The sequence below is a fragment of the Macaca thibetana genome, chromosome Y (assembly GCF_024542745.1).
Source record: "Macaca thibetana thibetana isolate TM-01 chromosome Y, ASM2454274v1, whole genome shotgun sequence".
Taxonomy (NCBI): Eukaryota; Metazoa; Chordata; class Mammalia; order Primates; family Cercopithecidae; genus Macaca; species Macaca thibetana.
In genome coordinates, this window is record NC_065599.1 from 2287900 (window position 1) to 2310707 (window position 22808).

The following is a 22808-nucleotide window of genomic DNA, read 5'->3' on the forward strand; positions in this document are numbered from 1 at the left end:
ACTCATCTCACATGCAAAAATGCACATAGGCTCAAAATATAGATGAAAGAAGATCTACCAAGCCAAAAAAAAAAAAAAAAAAAAAAAAAAAAACAGAAAAAAGAAAAAGCAGGAGTTGCAATCCTAGTTGCTGATAAAACAGACTTCTAATCAACAAAGAACAAAAGAGAAAAAGAAAGCCATTATGTAACGGTAAGGGATCAATTCACCAAGAAGTGCTAACTATCCTAAAAATATATGCACCCAATACATAAGCAACCAGATTCATAAAGCAAGTCCTTAGAGACCTACAAAGAGACGTAGACTCCCACACAATAATAATGGGAGACTTTAACACCCCACTGTAAATATTAGCAGATCAATGAGACAGAAGGTTAACAAGGATATCCAGGACTGAACCTCAGCTCTGCAACAAAGAGACCTAATAAACATTTACAGAAATCTCCACCCCAAATCAACAGCACATACATTCTTCTCAGCACATCACACTTATTCAAAAATAGACCACATAATTAGAAGTAAAGCACTCCTCAGCAAATGTAAAAGAACGTAAATCACAGCAAACTGTTTTACAGACCACAGTGCAATCAAGTTAGAATTCAGGATTAGGAAACTCACTCAAAACCTCACAACTACATGGAAACAGAACAATTTGCTCCTGAATGACTGCTGGGTAAATAATGAAATGAAGGTAGAAATAAAGACGTTCTTTGAAACCAATGAGAACAAAGATACAACGTTCCAGAATCTTTGGGACACATTTAAAGCATCATGTAGAGGGAAATTTATAGCACTAAATGTCCACAAGAGAAAGCAGGAAAGATCTAAAATTGACACTGTAACATCACAATTAAATGAACTAGAAAAGCAAGAGCAAACAAAAAGCTAGCAGAAGACAAATAATAACTGAGATCAGAGCAGAATGGAAAGAGATAGAGACACAACAAACCCTTCAATGAATCCAGGAACTGTTTTTTTGACAAGATCAACAAAATTGATAGACTGCTAGCAAGACTAACAGAGAAGAAAAGAGAAAAGAATAAAATAGACGCAATACAAAATGATAAAGGGAATATCACCACCGATCCCACAGAAATACAAACTATCATCAGAGAATACTATAAGCACCTCTACACAAATAAGCTAGAAAATCTAGAAGAAATGGATAAGTTTCTGGTCACATACACCCTCCCAAAACTAAAGCAGAAAGAAGTTGAATCTCTGAATAGACCAGTAACAGGCTCTGAAATTGAGGAAATAATTAATAGCCTACCAACCAAAAAAAGTCCAGGACAACATGGATTCACAGCTGAATTCTACCAGAGGTACAAAGAGGAGTTGATACCATTCCTTATGAAATTATTCCTCTCAATAAAAAAGAGGGAATCTTCCCTGACTCATTTTATCAGGCCAACATCATCCTGATACCAAAGCCTGGCAGAGACACAACATAAAAAGAGAATTTTAAGCCAATATCCCTGATGAACATCAATACAAAAATCCTCAATAAAATACTGGCAAACTGAATCCAGCAGCACATCAAAAAGCTTATCTACTATGATCACATTGGCTTCATCCCTGGGGTGCAAGCCTGATTCAATATAAGCAAATCAATAAAAATAATCCATCACATAAACAGAACCAATAACAAAAACCACACGATTATCTCAATAGATGCAGAAAAGGCCTTTGACAAGATTCAACAGCCCTTCATGCTAAAAACTCAATAAACTAGATATTGATGGACTGTATCTCAAAATAACAGAAGCTACTTATGACAAACCCTCAACCAGTATCATACTGAGTGGCCAAATACTAGAAGCATTCCCTTAGAAAACCATCACAAGATGACGATGCCCTCTCTCACTACTATTATTCAGCATACTGTTGGAAGTTCTGGCCAGGGCAATCAGGCAAGAGAAATAAATAAAGGGTATTCAATCAGTAAATGAGGAAGTCAAATTGTCCCTGTTTTCCACTGACATGATTGTGTATTCAGAAAACCCCATTGTCTCAGCCCAAAGTCTCCTTAAGCTGATGAGCAACTTCAGCAAGATCTCGGGATACAAAAATCAATGGGCAAAAATCACAAGCATTTATATACACCATTAACAGATCAACAGAGAACCAAATCATGAATAAACTCCCATTCACAATTGCTACAAAGGGAATAAATTACCTAGGAATCCAACTTAAAGAGGATGTGAAGGACCTCTTCGAGAACTACAAACCACGACTGAATGAAATAAAAAAGGACACAAACCACTGGAAGAATAGTCTATGATCATGGGTAGGAAGAATCAATATCTTGAAAATGGCCATAGTGCCCAAAGTAGTTTACACATTCAATGTTATCCTCATTAAGCTGTCAATGACTTTCTTCAGATAATTGGAAAAATCTACTTTAAAGTTCATATGGAACCAAAAAAGAGCCTGCATTGCCAAGACAATCCTAAGCAAAAAGCTGGAGGTATCACATTACCTGACTTCAAACTATACTACACGGATACCGTAACCAAAATAGCATGGTACTGTTACCAAAACAGATATATTGACCAATGGAACAGAAGAGAGGCGTCAGAAATAACACCGTACATCTATGGTCATTTTATCTTTGACAAACCTGACAAAAAGAAGAAATGGAGAAAGGATTCCCTGTTTAGTAAATGGTGCCGGGAAAACTGTCTAGTTTTCTAGCAGAAGGCAAATAATAATAATAATAACTCTAGGCAGAGTTTGCAGAGAGTCAATATCACACCATTGCACTCCAGCCTGTACAATAGAGAGAGACTCCATTAAAAAAAAAAAAAAAAAGCTAATCATCACTTGTCATCAGAGAAAAGCAAATCAAAACCACAATGAGATACCATCTCACATCAGTTAGAATGGCAATCATTAAAAACTCAGGAAACAACAGATGTTGGAGAGGATGTGGAGACATTGGAACGCTTTTACAACTGTTGGTTGGAGTGTAAATTAGTTCAACCATTGTGGAAGACAGTGTGGCAATTTCTCAAGGATCTAGACCTAGAATTAGCATTTGATCAAGCAATCCCATTGCTGAGTATATATCCAATGGATTATAAATCATGCTGCTGTAAAGACACATGGACATGTATGTTTCACATAGGCTTGGAATGAACCCAAATGCCCATCGATGATAGACTGGATTAAGAAAATGTGGCACATATACACCATGGAATACTATACAGCCATAAAAAAGGACAAGTTTATATCCTTTGCAGGGACATGGATGAAGCTAGAAACCATCATTCTCAGCAAACTATCACAAGGACAGGAAACCAAACAATGTACGTTCTCACTCATAGGTGGGAATTGAACAATGAGATCACTTGGACACATGGTGGGGAATATCACATACTGGGGCCTGCAGTGGCATGGAAGGCTAGGGGACGGATGCATTAGGAGAAATACCTAATGCAAATGATGAGTTGATGGGTGCAGCAAACCAACATGGCACATCAGTACCTATGTATCAAACCTGCACGTTGTGCACATATACCCTAGAAGTTAAAGTATAATAACAATTTAAAAATAAATAATAGAAATGCATCCAATTATGTGCATTTCCTGTGTATGGCATGATGCTATGGGATATACATTAATATTTCAAAGGCTGCTATACAGAAGCAAATTACCATAATTGTAATCTCACATAGTTGCTGCTATAGTTAGGATATTTGCCTTTACAAACTTCATGCTGAAATTTGATCATCAATGTTGGAGGTGAGGTTGAGTGGGAGATGCTCAGATCACGGGGGTGGATCCCTTATGAAGAGCTTGGTGTCATTTTTGTGATAAGGATGGAGTTCTAGTTCTATTAACTTTTGAGAGCTCATTTAAAAAAAAAAAAAAAAAGACTGACACTACCTTCCCTTCTGTTCCCTATATGTGAGATTATACAATATTTTTTTCTGTGTCAGGTTTATTTCACTTCGCTTGACTTCCTATGAGCTCCTCCATGGTTTGGCAAACTGCAAGATCTCATTCTTGTTTAGGGCTAAAGAATATTTCATTGTACTGGACAATAAGGTTGTTTCCATATCTTAGCTATTGTTTATAATGCTGCAGTCAACATGAGAGTGCAGATATCTCTATGAGGTTGTGATTTCATTTGGTTATATGTCTAAAGGAAGAGTTGGTGGTAGTTCTATTTTTAATTTTCTGGAAACCTCCATACCAATTTTATAATGGCTATATATTACCAACAACATTCTATAAGAGTTTCATTTTCTCTACATCCTAGCCAACGTGTGTAATCTTTAGAGTTTTTGATAATAGCCATCCTGATATGAGTTATGTAATGTATCAAAGTACCTTTGATTAAAATTTTTCTGATGATTAATGATGCTGAATATGTTTCAAATACCTGTTGCCCATTTTTATGTGTTCCTTGGAGAATTGTCAATTCAGAGCTTTTGCTCATCTTTTAATTTATTTGCCTACTATTGAGTTGTACAAGTTCTTTATAAATTTTAGATCTTAGCCCATCATCAGATATAAAGCTTGAAAACATTTTTCTCAATATCTAGTATATTGTATTTTGTTGATTGTTTCCTTTACTGTGCAAAAGCTTTTTCATTTGAGATAGTCTTGCTCATTTATTTTTGTTTATGTGGACTGAGTTTTTAATATGGGGTCCAAAATAATTATTACCAGGGCCAATGTTCAGGAGATTTTTGTGTGTTCTCTTCTAGGTATTTTAGAGGTTGCAGTCTTACATTTAGGATTTTTCATCTCATATGCTGTTGATTTTTGTGTATGATGTAAAATGTGGGTCCAAATTTGTTATTTTGCATGTGGAAATCTAATTTTCCCAACACTCCTGGTAGAAGAGACAATCCTCATGATATCATTTTGCAACATATTTCAAAATCAATTGATTATATATGCTTGACTTATTTCTTTTGGCCATGTTTCTGTGTTCATGCCAGTTTCAAATAAGGTAGTGTATTCTTCATACTTAATTTCTCTTCATTTGATTGGATAGCATTGAATCTGTGTATTGACTTGGAGACTATAAACATTTTAACAATATTAACTCTCCCAATCCATAAGCATGGACCATATTTCCATTCATTTGTGTCTTCTTCAATTGCTTTTGTCAATGTTTCATAGTTTTCAGTGGAGAGATCTTTTACTTTCTGGTTAAAATTTTTCTTAAGTATTTAATTTCTTTGATATAAATGAGATGAGTTTCTTAATTTTTTTTTCAGTTTTTCAGTAGGTAATTATGTGTACAATGACTTTTCTAAATTAATTCCTTAGTTCTAACAGTTTCTTATATAGAATATTTGAGTTGTTTTTACATATAGGAGTCTATCATCTGCAAATAGAGGTAATTTTACTTTTTGCTTTATAATTTGACTACCTTTTTTCTCTTGTAGGATTACTCTTGCCAGTACTTTCAGTACTATGTTAAATATAAGTGGGCAAAATGGACCTCCTCATGTTATGCCGGATCTCATTTGAAAAGTTCAATTTTTCCTCTTGATGGTATAGTTAGCTTTTTTTTTTTTTCTTAAATGGCCTTTATTACAAAGAATAATTTTCTTTCTCTACCTAAACTATTAAGGATTTTTAAATCAAGAAACATTGTTGGAAATTTTCATACTCTTTTTCCACATTAATTGGGATGTATATATGTTTTTAATCCTTTATTCTGTTAATGTGATGAATCACATTGATTCATGTGTATATATAACTGACCTTGCATACCAGGGATATACAATCTTGGCCATGATATATAATGTTTTTGGCATGTTGTTGGATTCAGATTGCTAATATTTTATTGAGAATTTTTCCTCCAATGTGTATCAGAGAAATTGACCTATAGTCCTTGCTTCTCATGATTTTTTTTTTTTTTTTTTGCTTTCATATCAAGGTGATATAGGCCTCATAAAACAAGTTTAGAAGCATTACAATTAACTCCTTTTTATTCTTTTTTGAAAATATGGTAAAATTTATTCGCAAAGCCATCTGTTGTTTAGCTTTTCTATGTTGGAAAGCTTTATAAAACCACTGTTCATTCTTCATTTGTAATTGATTTGTTTAGGTTATTTCTTCCTGACTCAATCTTTTAGGTTGTATTTTTCTGTGAATGTATTCATTTCCCTAGGTTTTCTAAGTTGTTATTATGTATGTATTCAGAATTATCCCCTTTGATTCTTGTATATGTCTAACGTGCCTGTATTAACTTTTATAAGTTAAATTTTTTATGGCTTTTTTGTATTTTTTTTTTCTTAGTCTAGCTAAGGGTTTGTTGATTTTTCAAAAAAAAAATCTACTCTGGATTGTACTGATTCACTCTGTGATGTTCATGTTCCCTCTTTGATTTGTTTCTGTTTTAATTATTATTATTTTATTCATTGTGCTAATTTTGAATTTAGTTGTTTTTTCTTCCAGTTCCTTAGGTATCAGATTTTGCTTATTTGAAATCATTATTCTTTTATTTAAATGTATGCATTTGTAACTATAATCTTTCACCATAATGCTGCTTCATTGCATACCATAGGTTTAGATATGTTGTGTTTCCACTATCATTTGTCTCAAGAAATTTCTGAATTTTTCTTTCTATTTTTCTTTTCATCGATTGGTCATTTAGGAGAAATGTATTAAAAATGTTCACGTTTTCAAGATTCCTCCTGTCACTGAATTTTGGCTTGTTACCATGACTGTCTGAAACAATATTAAATGTGCTTTTAGTCATCTTACTTTTGTTAATACTTGTTTTATAGCCTAACATATGGTCTATCTTAGAGAATCTTCCATGTGTGTTACAGCAAAATATAGATTCTGCTGCTACAGGATGAAAATTTCTGTATATATCTGTTGGGTCCATTTAGTTAAAACTACAACTTAATTGTGTATGTATAATATAAATCTGGCATTTCCTTACTAGTTTTCTGTCACGTTTGTCTCGTCCTTGTTGTAATTGAGGTACTGACATTTCCTAGTATAATTTTATTGCCATTTTTTTCTTCATTTCTATTTATGTTTGCTTTAAATATTTAGTTGTTCCAATGTTTAGTGTATATGTGTATATATATCATTGTAATATCCTTTTGATGAATGAATTGTTTTACTATTAAATGATGACCTTCTTGGTTTATGACAGGTTTTGACTTGAAATCTTTTTTATCAGATATGAGTACAGCCAGCCAGAATTTACTTTATTACCATTTGCATAGGTTATCTTCTATTCCTTCACTTGCAGCCTATGTTAGTCCTTAAAGAATAAGTGGGTCTCGTAGGAAACACATAGTTGAATCTCATTGCTAAAATCAATTCCCTCACTCTACGTCATTTAATTGCATAATTTAATTCATTTACATTCCAGATAAATATTTATAAGTTCTTACTACTTTTATCTTGTTAGTTGTTTTTCTGATTGAGTCATACTTCATTTTTTCCTTTCTTTCTCCCATGTCTGCTTTGAAATGTTTAGCATTTAAATGTTTTAGTAGTGATAAGCTTTGATTCCTTTGTCTCTATCATTGGTGTTGCTGCCGTAGATTTCATGGCCATCAAAGGCTCAGATAAAACATCTTATATTTAATAATCAACAAGTTTAATCTGACTTTTGTCATGAAAAACTCTACACCTTTACCTTCTCCTCCAATTACATTTATGATGTCACAATTTATATCCTTTAATACTGCGTCTTCCCAAAAAACATATTGTTGACAAGTCTTTTGCCTAATGATTTCAAGCTCCTCCATTTTTGTTTATTTTCCCTTAGTGCTTTCAGAATTTTTTATATTTCTCGACCTTTGAGAGTTTGATCCTTATTTGTTACAAGGTACTTTTTTGTGGTATTAATATTTTTCATAGTCTCTGATCTTTCTGAAGCTGTATATTTATATCTTTCTCAAATTTTTGAAATTTGTTATTATTCATTTGAATATGCTATAAATATTTTCCACTTGCTGAGCTCTTTCATGAATATTGCCAAATCTTAGATTTGCCTATTTTAGGTAATTTTTTATATCTTGTAAATATTCTTTATTCTTTTTGATTGTTTTTCTGTTTTGTTGTTTGTGCATTTCCTAATAAGCTGCATTAATTTTCTTCTATTTTATTTTCCTTTTTTTTTTTTTTTTTTTTGAAACAAAGACTCACTGTGTTGCCAAGCCTGGAGTTGAAAGGCAGGACATTAACTCACTGCAACCTCTGACTTTCAGGTTTGAGCAATTCTCCTCTCTCAGCCTCCTGAATAGCTGGGATTACAGGTATGTATCACTATGCCCAGAGAATTTTTTGTATTCTTAGAGCCAGGGTTTCATCATGATGTCCAGACAGGTCTTTAACTTCCAACCTCAAGTGATCAACCCATCACAGCCTCCCTAAGTGCAGTGATTACCGGCCTGAGCCAGCACACCTGGTCCTAATAATTCATTTTAGAGCTCGCTGATTCTTTATTCTATTTGAACTATTCTGCTGTTTAAAGCCTTTTGAATTTTTCACTTCAGCCAATATATTTTTCAGCTCCAGGATTTTTTTTTTTTAACTTTTAAATTATTTCAGTCCATTAAAAAAATTTCTTTCAGAAGGATATTAGTTCATTTTCTGTGTTGTTTTAGAGATCTGCTTTTCCTGAAAACTGATATTTTGATTTATCGATCCAATAACCACCAATAGCCAGCTAATTGATTAGCACTGGTCAAGGGTTTATTGTTTTTTCCATTTAGGAAGGTTATAGTTTCCTGTTTGGTATTATTTCTTGTGGTTATACGTCTATATCTTTTTATCGAAGGACTAGTTATTTAGTCCATTGTTTTCTCTGTCTTATTTTGCATTTTATTTTATATGATTGCTTTAAGTTTTCTTTAAGACATAACTATTCTGGGGGTTTTGTTAGCTTGTTTTTGGCTAGTTCAGTCCCTTGTTTTGGCAGTAGATAGGGTCCTAAGCCCAGGTATGTCTCAGATCTAACCAACTTTGAAACAGAGCCAGTCTCTTATCTGAGAGATCTTGAAGGGGATAGCCTAACAGTGTGGGAAGGCTGTCTATAGGTTTGTGATCAAGAAATTATGAAATATACCTCCTACCTCATGGTAATCCTGCACAGGCACTCAGGTTTGGCATCTCCTGTCACTGAGATATCCAGGCTGGAGATGGTAGTCCTGCCTTTCTCCTTCATCTGTGGTTGCCCTCAGATTTTTTTCTCTTTTCAGGCACTCACGAGGCTTCCTTGGGTTAAGGCAGGAATAGGTCCCTTGCCAGGGAATCCAAAGTGGTGGAGAAGTTGGTCATCTACTTCAACTTTATTTTTTCCAGTGTGTAGTAACCATGAATCAGAGGAGGTGTTTTGTTTTTTTTCCCCCCACACTTGGTTGTCATCAGCAGACTAGGGGAAGAATGTCATGAATATAAAAGGCAAACTCTCTTATCATCTCCCTGGTGTCTTCACTTCTCTGTAACCCTAGGAGCAGCCTCATTCTCATATTTGAGCCTGTCTTATTGCTGTTGATAATCTCAGCACTGTATACTTGGATTTGGTTTTTCTGTGAGTGTTCTTGGGGGGTTAGGGTTGGGGGTGAATGACAGCAACTTCTTTACTATGCCATTTTTTTTGTAAAGGTACTCTTCTCCAGTTTGTACTTTTTCTACTTCCTTTTGTGTAAATTTATGTTACAAATTTTACATTTCTTATTTTTTATCTATCTGTTTACACATATATATACCTTATCATTGATTTAGCTGCATTTCAGAAGTTTTAGAATGTTTAAATTTTTTATTTATTTGTGAAAAGTATTTAATTCCTTGCAGATTCTTCAGTTAACCATAGGTTTTTGAAGAGTATATTAATTAGTCTCCAAACATTATATATTTTTCAGTTTTTATGAGGTGGTTGGATTACCAGAGGTCCGGAGTTTGAGACCAGCCTCAGCCTCATCAATATGGTGAAACTGTCTACACTAACATTATAAAAATTAGCCAGATGTGATGGTGTATGCCTGTAGTCCCAGCTACTCAGGAGGCTGAGGCAAGAGAATGACTTGAACATGAAAGGCGGAGGTTGCAGTGAGCCAAGATCACCTCACTGTATTCTAACCTTGGTGACAGAGTGAGACTCCATCTTATTTTTTAAAAAAATGAAAGGAAGAAAAAAAAAGAAAGAAAGAAAAGGAAATGACTCTCTAGTTTTATTCCATTGCAGTTGGAGAAAGTATTATGTGTGGTTTCAATAATATTAAATATAATGAGATTTGCTTTGTGGCCTACCATAAAGTCTATTCTGAAGACAGCACAAAGAATGATCCACTCACACTTTAGAAAAATGTGTAGTCAGCTTGTGGAGTGGAGTAGTTTGTATATGTCCAAGAGACTTATTTGATTTATACTGCTTTTCAAGACCATTATTTTCTTATTGAACTTCGGTTTGGTCATTTCACACATTGTTGAAAGTGGGGTGTTGAAATCTCCAACTATTATTATTATTGCAGAACTGTCTAGCTCCTCAAATCTATTCATTTTTGTTTCTTATATCCTGAGGATCTGATATTAGGTATATATGTAAGTATTATATCTTCTTGCTCAATTAAACAATTTTGATATTTGTATAGTTATTCTAGCTCTGTTTTGGTTACAGTTAGCATTATTTTTTCCCTCATTTTAAAAATATTTAAAAAGTTATTTTTCCAATCTTTGATTTTTAACTAGATTTTAGTTTATTTGGATTGAAAGTAATTGCTGACAATAATTTATTTTCCTATTTTGGTCCTTTTTATCTGCGTTTTGCTGTTGTTGTTATTCTTCAATTCCTCCAAAACTACGGATTTTTGAATTTGTTTTTCTAGGCTAATGTTTTGACTCCCTCATTTCTGTTCAGTAAATTTGAACAGTTATTTTCTTAGTGGTTACAAATGGTATTATAATTAATATCTTAAATTTATAATAATATAGTGTGAATTATAATAACAAAATGTTGACATTATACAAAAATCATTTTCCCATACTGCTCTCCCTAACTTCCTGTGTTTTTGGTCAAAAATTTTTTGTTATACAATGTCTGCTAACAACACAGATATGTGATTATTGTTTTATTCTTTGTCATTCCTTTATTTTATTATTATATTTTATTTTACTTCATTGAGACAGGATTTCAGTCACACAGGCTAAACATGGTTCACTACAGCCTCAAGCTCCTGGACTCAAGAGATCCTTTCACGTCAGACCCCCATGTACTTGGGACAAAAGTGCATGCCACCACAGCTGGCTAGTTTTTGTGTAGAGAAACGGTCACACTTTGTTGACCTGGCTGGTCGCAAACTCCTGGGCTCAAGGAAATCTCCCAGTTTGGTTGGAATTGCATTTGTGAAACACTCTTGTCATTTAAATATAGTAGAAAAATAAAGTGGCAGAAACCCCAAATACAGTAATATTGGCTTTCTTATTTCCTGCAGTAATTACTTTATTGATGTTCCTTATTTCAGTATTTGCACATGAGTTACTACGTTTCTTTCATTCCTTACTTGTTTTTATTACTTTTTGTAAGGTTGATCTAGTGGTGATGTACTCTCTTTAATTCCATTTGCTTGGAAATGGCTTATTTGCTCATGAATTTGAATTTTGGTTTGTCCACATATTGAGTTCATGACTGACTTCATTTTTTATTTCAGCACTTTAAAGATCTCATCACAGTGACTTATTTCCTCCATAATTTTCAATGAGAAATTGGCTATTAATGTCATGGAGAATAACTTGCTTGTGATCAGTTACTTCTGTCTTGCTTCTTTTAAAGTGCTCTATTTGTCTTTTGTCAATTTCAGTGCATGTGTTTCAGTGTGGATATCTTTGAGTTTATTCTTCCTGGAGTATTTTTTCTTTGGAGATACTTGGATCAGTAGTTTTGCCTCTATCAACATTTGGGAAATTTCAGCCACTGTTTCTTCAAATGTTCTTTTTTTCCCCCATCTCTCCTTTTCCAGTGGAACTCCCATTATGAATATGTTGATATTCTTGATGGGGTCCTGTGGAAACTTTAATTTTGTTCATTATTTTCATTTCTCTTCTTGTTCCTTACACTGAATAATATCAAACAATCCATCTTCAAGTTTCCTTATTATATTTACTGCATGCTCATGCATGCTATTCAGTCCTTCTAATTACAGATTATTGAATTCATGTTTTAAAATAATTTATATGTCTTTATTGGTATTTTCAATTTTGAATCACTGTTCTCCTGGGTTCCCTTACATCTTTGAGAACATTAAAATGAATTGAATTGAAATATTTCCCTAGTCAGTACCATGCCTGGGCTTTCTGAAGTAGTTTCTTTTAATTATGTTTTCTCTGAGTATGCCATTTTTTTGTTTTCCTTTGAATGCCTTTTGTTCTATTGTTGAAAGACGAACACTTTGGATATTATTCAGCATACTCAGATAACAAATTCCTGACCTCCACAATTGCTTAGTTTGCGGGTTGTTTACTTGTTTAGCAACCCTACAGATCTATTTTTGTAATCTGTATTTCTCCTCATGTATGGCCACTTAATCTGTGTTCTGTCACCCTTTTGGTCACCTACTGTTCCTGACACATTTTTTTAAAAAAACAGTCCAAGTAAAGTTTTTAAAAAAAGAGGAAAAGAAAAGAAAAACTGCACAGACTTTGCATATTGACTCTTTGAGGAACTCTAGTGTTTAGCCCAAAGTCAAAGATCCAAAAATAGACATACTTATATCCATCTAAATATACCAGTAGGAGGCTGGGTGTGGTGGTTCCTATCTGTGATCCCACCAATTTGGAAGGCTTGGAGAAGAAATCACTTGAGCCTAGAAGTACAAGATCAGCCTTGACGACATGACAATATCTCTTCTGTATAAAAAATACAAAAATAAGGTGGTTGTGGTGGCCCATGCCTGTACTGTGAGACGCTGAGGTGGGAGGATAGGTGGAGTCCAGAGAGATGTGTTGCTCAGGAGGCTGAGGTGGGAAGATCATTTGAACCCAAGGAGGTTGAGGTTGCAATGCGACATGATCATGCCACAGGCATCCAGCGTGGGCCACAGGGCAAGCTCTGTCTCATTTAAAAACCCAATCCAAAACAAACAATCACAAACTGTGAAAGTTTTACAAAGCTGATTTTCCACGTCAATTTTCTTCCACAGCCTCTTCCTTCCAGGCATTTTTTTTGTGTGTACTGCTTGACCTGACTCATTCCTTGCTCCAGGTGGCTCTGAATAGTATATTTCCTTTCCCAAATGCCTCCTGGGAGTCAACTTCTGCTCCCAAGAAAGCTCTGAGGTGGGCTAAGGAAAAGCCTGTGAGCTAATAATCTCCAAGGGAACCTCAGACATTTTAAATCACACAACCACAATTCTTTGAGATAAGCTCCGTCTTTTCCCTACATGCATCAAAAGTTGCATCTAGAATTTAATCTTCACAGTTGCCATGAAGCCAAGGAATAGGAAATGATGGGCAGTTAAAACACCACATATTGTTTTGCCCAAACTTACAGGTCGGGTCTTTCTTCATTAAACACTCCCCTGTGTTACGTTATTAGATTCCAGTGCTCCAAAAATCAAGTATGAGGTTTTTGCTCTTCCTTATATTTCTTCACTTTTAACGGAATGAACTTTAGTGACAGCATAAAATAGAAACTTGATTAAATTTACCTTGCTTTTTAATGTTCAGAAATGTTTTTTTGAGACGGGTCTCACTCTGTCACCCAGGCTAGAGTGCAGTGGTGCGATCTCAGCTCCCTGCAGCCTCTGCCTTCCAGGTTTAAGCGATTCTTTTGTCTCAGCCTCCTGAGTAACTGGGATTACAGGCATGCACCCTCATGCCTGGTTAATGATCTTATTTTTAGTAGAGAGGAGGTTTCACCATGTTGGCCAGGCTGGTGTCAAATTCTTGAGCTCAAGTCATCCATGCACCTCAACCTCCCAAAGTGCTGGGATTACAGGCATGAACTATCATGTCCAGACTGTTTTGTAAGACTTTATTTGAGGCTGCTTCCATCATTATCATGACAGTCATTCTGTCTTTCATGTAATAAGAAATAGTTAAGAAATATAAGTTTTTGTTAGTAAATTTTAAGTGATATAACTGTATTATTTTCCATATTATTAACAGTGCAGCTAATCATTTTGCCACAGTATGGTAGTTGTTACAAATAATTAAGTTCCATCTTGGTCCAGTTTAATCTCACAGTCTCTAACTAAACTATTTGAGTGTAAAAATTAGCTCTATAACTAGACTACATAATATACAGCTTATATATTATTATTACATTAGTGGTGTTTTATATAATGAAATGTAAGGGTGCTATTTTGGGACATTATCATATTCATATTATAGAATCATGTCCTCTTAAGAAGGCAGAATTACACTGGGTAGTTGTGGGCATATCACTATGGAGTTCAAAACACACTCCTCAGATTTCATTGGGAAATGAAAAGTGAAATGTTCTGACTATTCTGGAAATATGGCCCTAACCAGTAAGTCTCTTCTATGATAAAAAGAACAATAAATAATGAATTACTTGAAATTTTCCCATGTTTTTTTGCTGTATTGTTTGAGTTTTAAATAATAAAAATCTAAATAATAACTGTCATAATAAATTTAAGTAATAAAACCATATAAATTTTAAATATAAAACTATATTTAATATAAATTCATATTTACTTATATGAATTAACTAGTCAGTGTATGTTTCTTTATTCACGTGACTTTATTCTTTATTCAAGTACAGGGAAGAATATGCCAAGTTCACACCTCTAAACGTCTTATAGCTAGGATGGATAGAAGTGGAAGGAGTGAGTAAAAAAATAGCAAGCTTACCTAAATAATCTACAGACTTGGTACTCAAAAATTTAATACTGAAATTACAAAATTATATTGTTTATTATCACTATTAAACACTTATAGAGAGGTTATTGTATCTCAGAATTTTAGCTTAAAATGGTGGATATAATAGTAAATAACACTGAAATGACTCCTCACTTCACAAAGTAACGGCTAATAGTAAAGCAGAAAGGAAGAAGAATAGAAAGAAAGGGAAAAGAGATATATTTTATTCATTAAAAAGCAGAATAATTGTAAATCCTCAATGAAAAATAAATTGAATAGGTTAACATGGAAGCAGGAAGTAAATTAAGATGTTGATACTAATATTTAGGGAACAATGAATGATGACCTCAACTGGAATCTATAAACAGCAACAAGAAAAAAAAATTGTAAGTGGTAAATAATAAAAAATTTATTGTAGATAAAATATGACAGAGATGAAGGAAAATAATGTATTTGGAATATACCCAGTTTTTATGTTATATAGGTGATGTAATTTTGGACAAAAAAATGATGGAAGAGAGAGGCATGTTGAAAGTGCAAAGAAGTTCAGGGAAAGTTTTCCATTTAGCTGTCTTAACCTTGGGGCGCTCATAAGAAAAAAAGGCACAATGTATAGGAATCCAGAGGTTATATCACTGGTTGAATTCCTTAAAACTAAAGGTTTAAAACGTAGGAGGCTTCTGTCTGAAAACAACATCAATAAAAAGCCAAATGTGGTGGTGTACAACTGTAGTCTCAGTTACTCAGGATACCAATGCAGGAAGATTGCTTGAGTCCAGGAATTTGAGGCTGTAGTCAGTCAAGGTCTCACTACTGCACTCCAGGTTGGGTGACAGAAACCTTTCTTTAAAAAGAAAAGGAAAGAAACAAAAAACGAAAGGGAAAAGGGAAAAGTGAAAGGAGAAAGGGAAGGAGAAAGAGGTATTCTGTGTAGTTACATTAGTGGTCTAACGAACAGACATCTGTGAGATAAAATGAAAGCAAGGACACTGACAATTAAATAGAGAAATCAGAGGAAATTTGAGTCATGTGATCCAAAGCAAAACAGTATTTCAGGAATGAGGGTGTGAATCAGTTTTACAGATACATACACCTGTTTGAGTAATATGCAACAGACAAGTGAAATATGGGATTTAGTGACAAGTATAGATATGATTCTAACAAACATGGACAATGCCTGAAGAAAGGAGGGTTAAGACAAATAAAATTAAATCTTGTCAGGGCCTACTCTCTCCATGAGTCTTGCTATCACTGAAAATGAATAAATGAGTTGAGAGTGGCATATCTAGGACTAAGACAAGCAGCATGTAGATCTAAGAAAGAAAATGCTCAAGCCTGGTGTGGTGCTCACACCTGTAATTCCCGGACTTTGGGAGACTGAGCAGGTGGACCACTTGAGGTCAGTTTGAGACCAGCTTTGGCAACACAGTGAAACCCTGTCACAAATAAAAATTCAAAAATTAGTCAAGCATGGTAGTGCATGCCTCTAATGTCAGATACTCAGAAGTCTGAGGCAGGAGAATCACATGAAGCCAGGAGGCCAAGGTTGCAGTGAGCCGAGATTGTGCCAGAGACTCCATCTCAAAAAAAAAAAACTAAAATAAAATAAGAAGTAAAGAAAATGATCCTGCAGATGGAGTGAAGAAGTAATGGTACAGGGAGACAACAAATAATAGGTAAATCACTGTTTTACGAAGTTGTGAAATCCAAAGAAAAGGTGAAGAGGATCATTCATAGGAGCAGAAAAATATATACACAAATCTACATGAGCTTTAGTTTTGGTGGTGATTTCTCATGAGAAAGAAACACAAAAGAAAGTGTGAATAAGAAAGTTCCCTCCATTGCTTTGGTAGAATTAAAAAAAGGAAAAACAAAACAAAAACAATAACAAAATACTGTTATTTTGTTATTATATTAATTTTGTTTTGTTATTATATTTGTCTTTATTGTATTACTTTGTATATTGTTTTGTATATTGTACATTGTATACAATATACAATTGTATATATTGTATATATTGTATTTTGTATATTATTTTGTTTGTTACATTATTTTGTTATTATATTAATATTCTATAATAATATATATTATATATTTATATTAATAATAATTATATATTATTATTTATTAGTTAATTATTATAAATCAATAATATATATATTTTATAATATAAATTAATAATATATATTTTATAATATAAATTAATAATATATATTTTATACTATATAAATAATATGTATTTATATACTATTATATATACTATATATTATATATACTACATGTTATATATTATTATATATACTATTATATATTATATAATATATAAATATATAATATATGTTAATATGTAATATGTATTATATATAACATATATTAATAAATAATGTACATCATTATATAATTATTATATAATATATAATATATAGTATATATAAAAAGAACACTTAATATTAGCTTAAGTGTTCTTCATCCCTTCCCCTAGTGAGTGTTTCCCCAAGAAATAACAGAAGCCAAATTGTCAAAATAGAGGAAAACATTTGCATATATTACTGTTTATGTATATTAAGCCAAGTTTATTTAAATTACAATGCAGTCTTTAAAAATTTTTATTTTAAATTAACAAATGTAAATATTTATGTGACATGGTGATTTTATAATGCACGTATACATTTCAAAAGAATTAAATTGGGCTAGTTACCATATCCATCATCTCACATACTTATCATTTCTTTGTGGTAAGAATACATAAATTCTACTTTTTAAGAGATCCGTTTTTTTGAGATAGAGTTTTTCTTTTGTTGCCCACACTTGAGTAAAGTGGCACAATCTCAGCTGATTTCACCTTCTGCCTCCTGAGTTCAAGTTACTCTCTTGCCTCAGCTACTTAAGTAGCTGGGATGACATGCACATGCCACCAAACCTGGCTAATTCTTGTATTTTCAGTAGAGATGATGTTTCATCGTGTTGGCCAGGCTTGTCTTGATCTCCTGACCTCTAGTGATCCTCCTGCCATGGCCACCCAAAGGGCTGGGATTTCAGACATGAGCCACCATGGCTGCCCTTTTTTTTAAATTAAACAATTCTGAAGTTGACATTTATTAACTGTAGTCACCATTCTGTGCAATGGATCACCAGAACGTCTTCCTATCTCACTGACATTTTTTACCCTTCGATGAACATCTCCTCTATCTCTATCCACTCCCATCACAACCCCACACTCCAATCTCTACTTTTTGTGTTTGTTTAAAGGGTCAGGGCCTCGCTGCATTGCCCAGGCTGGAGTACAGTGGCACAACTATGGCTCACTGGGGTCTCAAACTTCTGACCTCAAGTGATCCAACCACCTCATACGGTAACGTTCTTACCATATCTTGGCTATTACAAATAACGTTGAGATGAATATATTAGTGCAGATATCTCTTTGATATGCTAATTTTATATCTTTTGAGTACATATTCTGAAGCAGAGTAGCTGGATCATGTGGTAATTTTATTTTTAATTTTATTTTATTTTTGAAACCTCAATTCTATGACCTCAGAAGAACAGGCTGTAAAAGCACAACACAAAACAATTGGATCACGTTCCATCAAACTAAAATGTTTCTGCACAACAAAGGGAAAAGGAAAACAAATAGTAGAATGAAGAGACAACCCAAACACTTGGAGAAAATATCTGCAAACCATATATATGATAAACTGAGAATAATAAATACGTACAAGGAACACAAGTCATTTAACAACAACAACTACACCCAAAACAATTTAGCCTATGAAATATGGTCAAAAGACCTGAATTTACATTTCTCAAAAGAAGACATACAACTGGCCAACAGTGCTGTATTTAATATTGATTGGTGGATAGATGGATGGATGGATGGATGGATGGATGGATGGATGGATGGATGGATGGATGGATTGACTGATTGATTTGAGATGGATTATCACTTTCTCACTCTGTCATCCAGGCTAGAGTGCAGTGGTGTGATCTCAGCTCACTGAATCCCCCACCCACTGGTTTCCAGCAATTCTGCCTTTGCCTCTCTCATAGCTGGGATTACAGGTGTGCTCTAGTTTGCCCAGCTAATTTCTGAACAACTGTATATTTAAAGATGCTCAACACCACCAATCATCAGGGAAAGGCAAATTAAAACCAGCAATTAGTCCTCCTCTCACACATGTTGGAGTGGCTATTATTACCATGATGAAACAGGACAAGTGTTTTTGAGAACCTAGAGCACAGAGAATACTTGTGTACTGTTGATAGGAATGTAAATTAGTATTTTAAATTATTAACTTGATGATATCTTTTTAAGAGAACAAGTTTTGTGTTTTAAGATGCATTAATATGAGTGACTTTCTGTTAGTCAAAGTTTAATGAGAAATACTTTAATTACCTTAAATTAATATAAATAGGATCATGCTCATAAGACTTCTCTTTCAGATTCTCCTTAAGTACAGAATGAAACCTGTGGTAAGTACTCTTTTTTAAAAGAAAATATTGACTGGCAATATATATGCTAGATTACAAACACTTGTTAAATTAAAGGCATAGTTTCCAAAACTGTACTAGATGAAAAATGCATTATGGTTAGTTTTTCTGCTCAGTTTTTTGACCCAGAGGGATTTTTGATTTTGTTTTGTTTAATAAGTTGCACAATTATATTTAAGAAAACAAAAATTACTAATGCATAGTCACATCAGAAAAATCAAATTTATTAGAAACTACTTCCAAGATTTTGCTGTTTCTAACTTTTCAGGAGTATATTTACAAAGACATTCAGCCTCTTCACTCTTTGTTCTGTGAAAGTATATATGAACATATTATGGATATTGCATACTTTTATATTGAAAATCTCCAAACCTTCTCCATGAATGATAGTAATTTCTCAGCTCCTTATTTTTATTCTTTTAATCGTGTTTTCTCTAGGTGTTTACACAATACCACAGTGCATCTGGATGCTTTTCAGTAAGTCCTGGCAATACTTTGCCTGATCACCTTAGATGCAAATACTGACTGAAGAGGAGCATAAAGTCAATGGCTACTAGGTAGGTTATGATGAGCTACATGGCAATTAATGAGTCACAAGGCTTCAGTAAAGTTTTTCCCTCCAAAGAACCTAAATACCAATATTATTATCACATTTTCTAAAAACTGAAAGCTGTAGTTTAGAATTCTATGGCCCACTTCTATGTCCTGTCAATTTTTTCCTCATTTGATAACTGCAGTTTCACTGTTGACCAGCAGGAGAAGTTGATGGCAGCATATACTGGTATGATTAAGATAAGCATCAGTACTGTACCCAACATGCTGGAATTATTTTCTGTATTGCTAGGAAGATGAGTTCCACTTTTCCAAAACTCCACCCATGGTTCCAACAATAATGTAAAATATATGATTAATAGAAAGGATAGGCACCTCAGTTTCAGAGATGCAGGGAAAAATGTCAGTCACTACATGTGAGATAATCACCAAAGAATGCCATATCATTACTTAGATGAATTTTATCATCTGTAGCTTAATGGCAGCAAAGTCGGGCTTGTGTGGATGGCCAGTATATTGCAGTGAATGGCCCCAGACACAACTGATAAGAGAGAACATGTCATCAGCAATGCTATTAAAAATAAACATGAAAAGGTTAGAGAATAATTTTTATTAGTAATAGCCACTTTCTCTTTCAAACTTGCCATGTCAAGATATATTCTTCCCAACCCACCTACTTCAGAAAATAATTTACTTAAAAAAAAGAAAAAAAGATTTGTTAACTTTCCATTATCAGGGATTTAGTAAATATATGCATGCAAAACATATATTATACTGGTAAAAACAAATAATAAGTGCATGCATACATACCCACATTTATAAATATATATACACATTCCTTCAAAAAAATAACTGGAACAGGTAAAATTGATTTCATATTTTATGAAATATGATTGGATGAATATTTCAATCAGATATTCATTCATATCTGATGCTATAATGTGTGACAGCACATAGAAGTCTCAATGAAGAAAAAATAAAATTACCTGAACTAGATCTTGAAAAGATTATTTCTTTTTTAAAGAAAGTTAAAGTGTAAAGTAGAAAATTACAGTGTAAGGTAGGAGGTAAATGTAATATAAACTGTGTCTTCGACTATGGTGATAACAGGAAATAGGGAATAAGCTGTGGAGTTCAAGTAAATCCTGGAAGTGGAGCTGACAGATTTTGCTGAGTGATGGAATACAAGGTACTAGAGAAGCAGAAAAAACAAAATATTTAGAAATTAAATGATATGTGTGTGCCTGTTTTTGTTGGTGTGTATTTATGTAATTTTATCAGAAAATTTTTCATAAGCAAATTAAATTATTTTGAGATTGTTCTCCCAATAATTAGACTACTATGCACAAGGAAGAAAGCCAAAATTATGAAGTAGTTGAATAATTGGATTAAACAATTTCATACTACATTCAGTTGAAAGAGTAAAAATTCATTTCACATACACAGGCGGGTTAAAAAATACACTCTTCATACACAATTAAATGAAGCCAGAAAATAAAGGGTGGCCAAATAGTCATTACTCATCTAAAGTAATTACTCATTTTCTAACATCATGTAGAAAATGAGAATCAAGAATCCTTTGATTCCTTCAGCAATACCCAAGGAGAAACTCTAAACCAACATCATTCTTAACTGAATTTATGAGAAATAAGATGGAATAAACATTAATCACCTAAAAATTAAATTTTAGAAAGTAAATTTTAGCTGAGTGTAGTGACTCATAGCTGTAATCCTAGTAGTTTAGGAGGCTGAGATGAATACATCACTAGAGCCCAACAACAACAACATACAAAAAAAGTGTTAGCCAGGCATGGTGGCACATGCCTGTAGGCTCAACTATTCAGGAGACAGAGATGGGAAGATTGCTTGGGCAAAGGAAGTAGGCATAGGTATTTTTTGCTTTATGACTTTTATTTCCCTGTCCCCTGATTCCAGCACTTTAGGAGGCTGATAGACCAACCCCAGCAAAAGATTACAAACTATGACCTCAGCAGAATGGACTTGAGTTCCAGTCAATATTCCTACTGATTGACTACAGTAACCTCAGGCCATGAAGAAAGGTCAGAGGGAAGACCATGGAACCTACAGGCCTTGACTGCACCCAGTGTTCAATCGTGTGCTGCAGGTGAAACCTGGCACTGAGTCAGCTTTGGCTGTCTAATTACCCCAGCCATGAAAGGCTGCTCATTAGGTTCTCCCCTAGTGCTACCAGGGCTGAAGCTATCATAGACTTAAAGATTGTAATTTCCTTCTTCTCATTGCCCCGAGTCTCTGGACAGGCTTACAGTGGAAAAAAAGCTTCCAAACAAAGCCAAACCATGAACACTGAATTACACATTTACCTCATGGCACAGACATTAATGTCTAGTCACAAGGATTAGGATCGATGAGAGACACATGATGGCATCAAGTGGTCAAAATAAGATGCTAGTGGTGACTGACCCAAAAGAGTTGGGCATGGACACACGGCCTGACAAGGAATTCAAAATAGTTATTTTAAGACAATGCAGTGGACTTCAACAAAACACAAACAGTTCCAAAATTTATTGGAGAAACTTACCCGAGAGATTAAAATAATGGGAGGAAAAAAACAAATAGAAATCTTGAAGAATAAAGCACAATAAAATAAAAAATGCAGTTGACAGTAGTGACAACAGAAGTGGTCAAGCAGCCAAATTCAAAGACATGTCAATTGAAATATATAGTCAGAGGAGAAGACATGAAGAAGATTCATAAGATTAATGGGATAACATCCAAAAAGCAAATATACATTCAACTGGCATTCAACAGTGCGGTAGAACTGGGCACAATGGCTCATGCCTGTATCCCCAGCACTTCAAGAGGCCAAAGTGGGTGCATAATATGTTGTCAAGAGGTTGAGAGCAGACTGTCCAACATGGTGAAACCATTTCTCTATTAAAATAAAAAAATTAGCCAGGCAAATTGGTGGA

General features: G+C 33.9%; 1 pseudogene; it reads right to left on the minus strand.

The window, feature by feature from the left end:
• Positions 1–19961: 19961 nt before the first annotated feature.
• On the minus strand, positions 19962–20445 carry LOC126947188 (testis-specific XK-related protein, Y-linked-like; annotated as a pseudogene).
• Positions 20446–22808: the final 2363 nt, after the last annotated feature.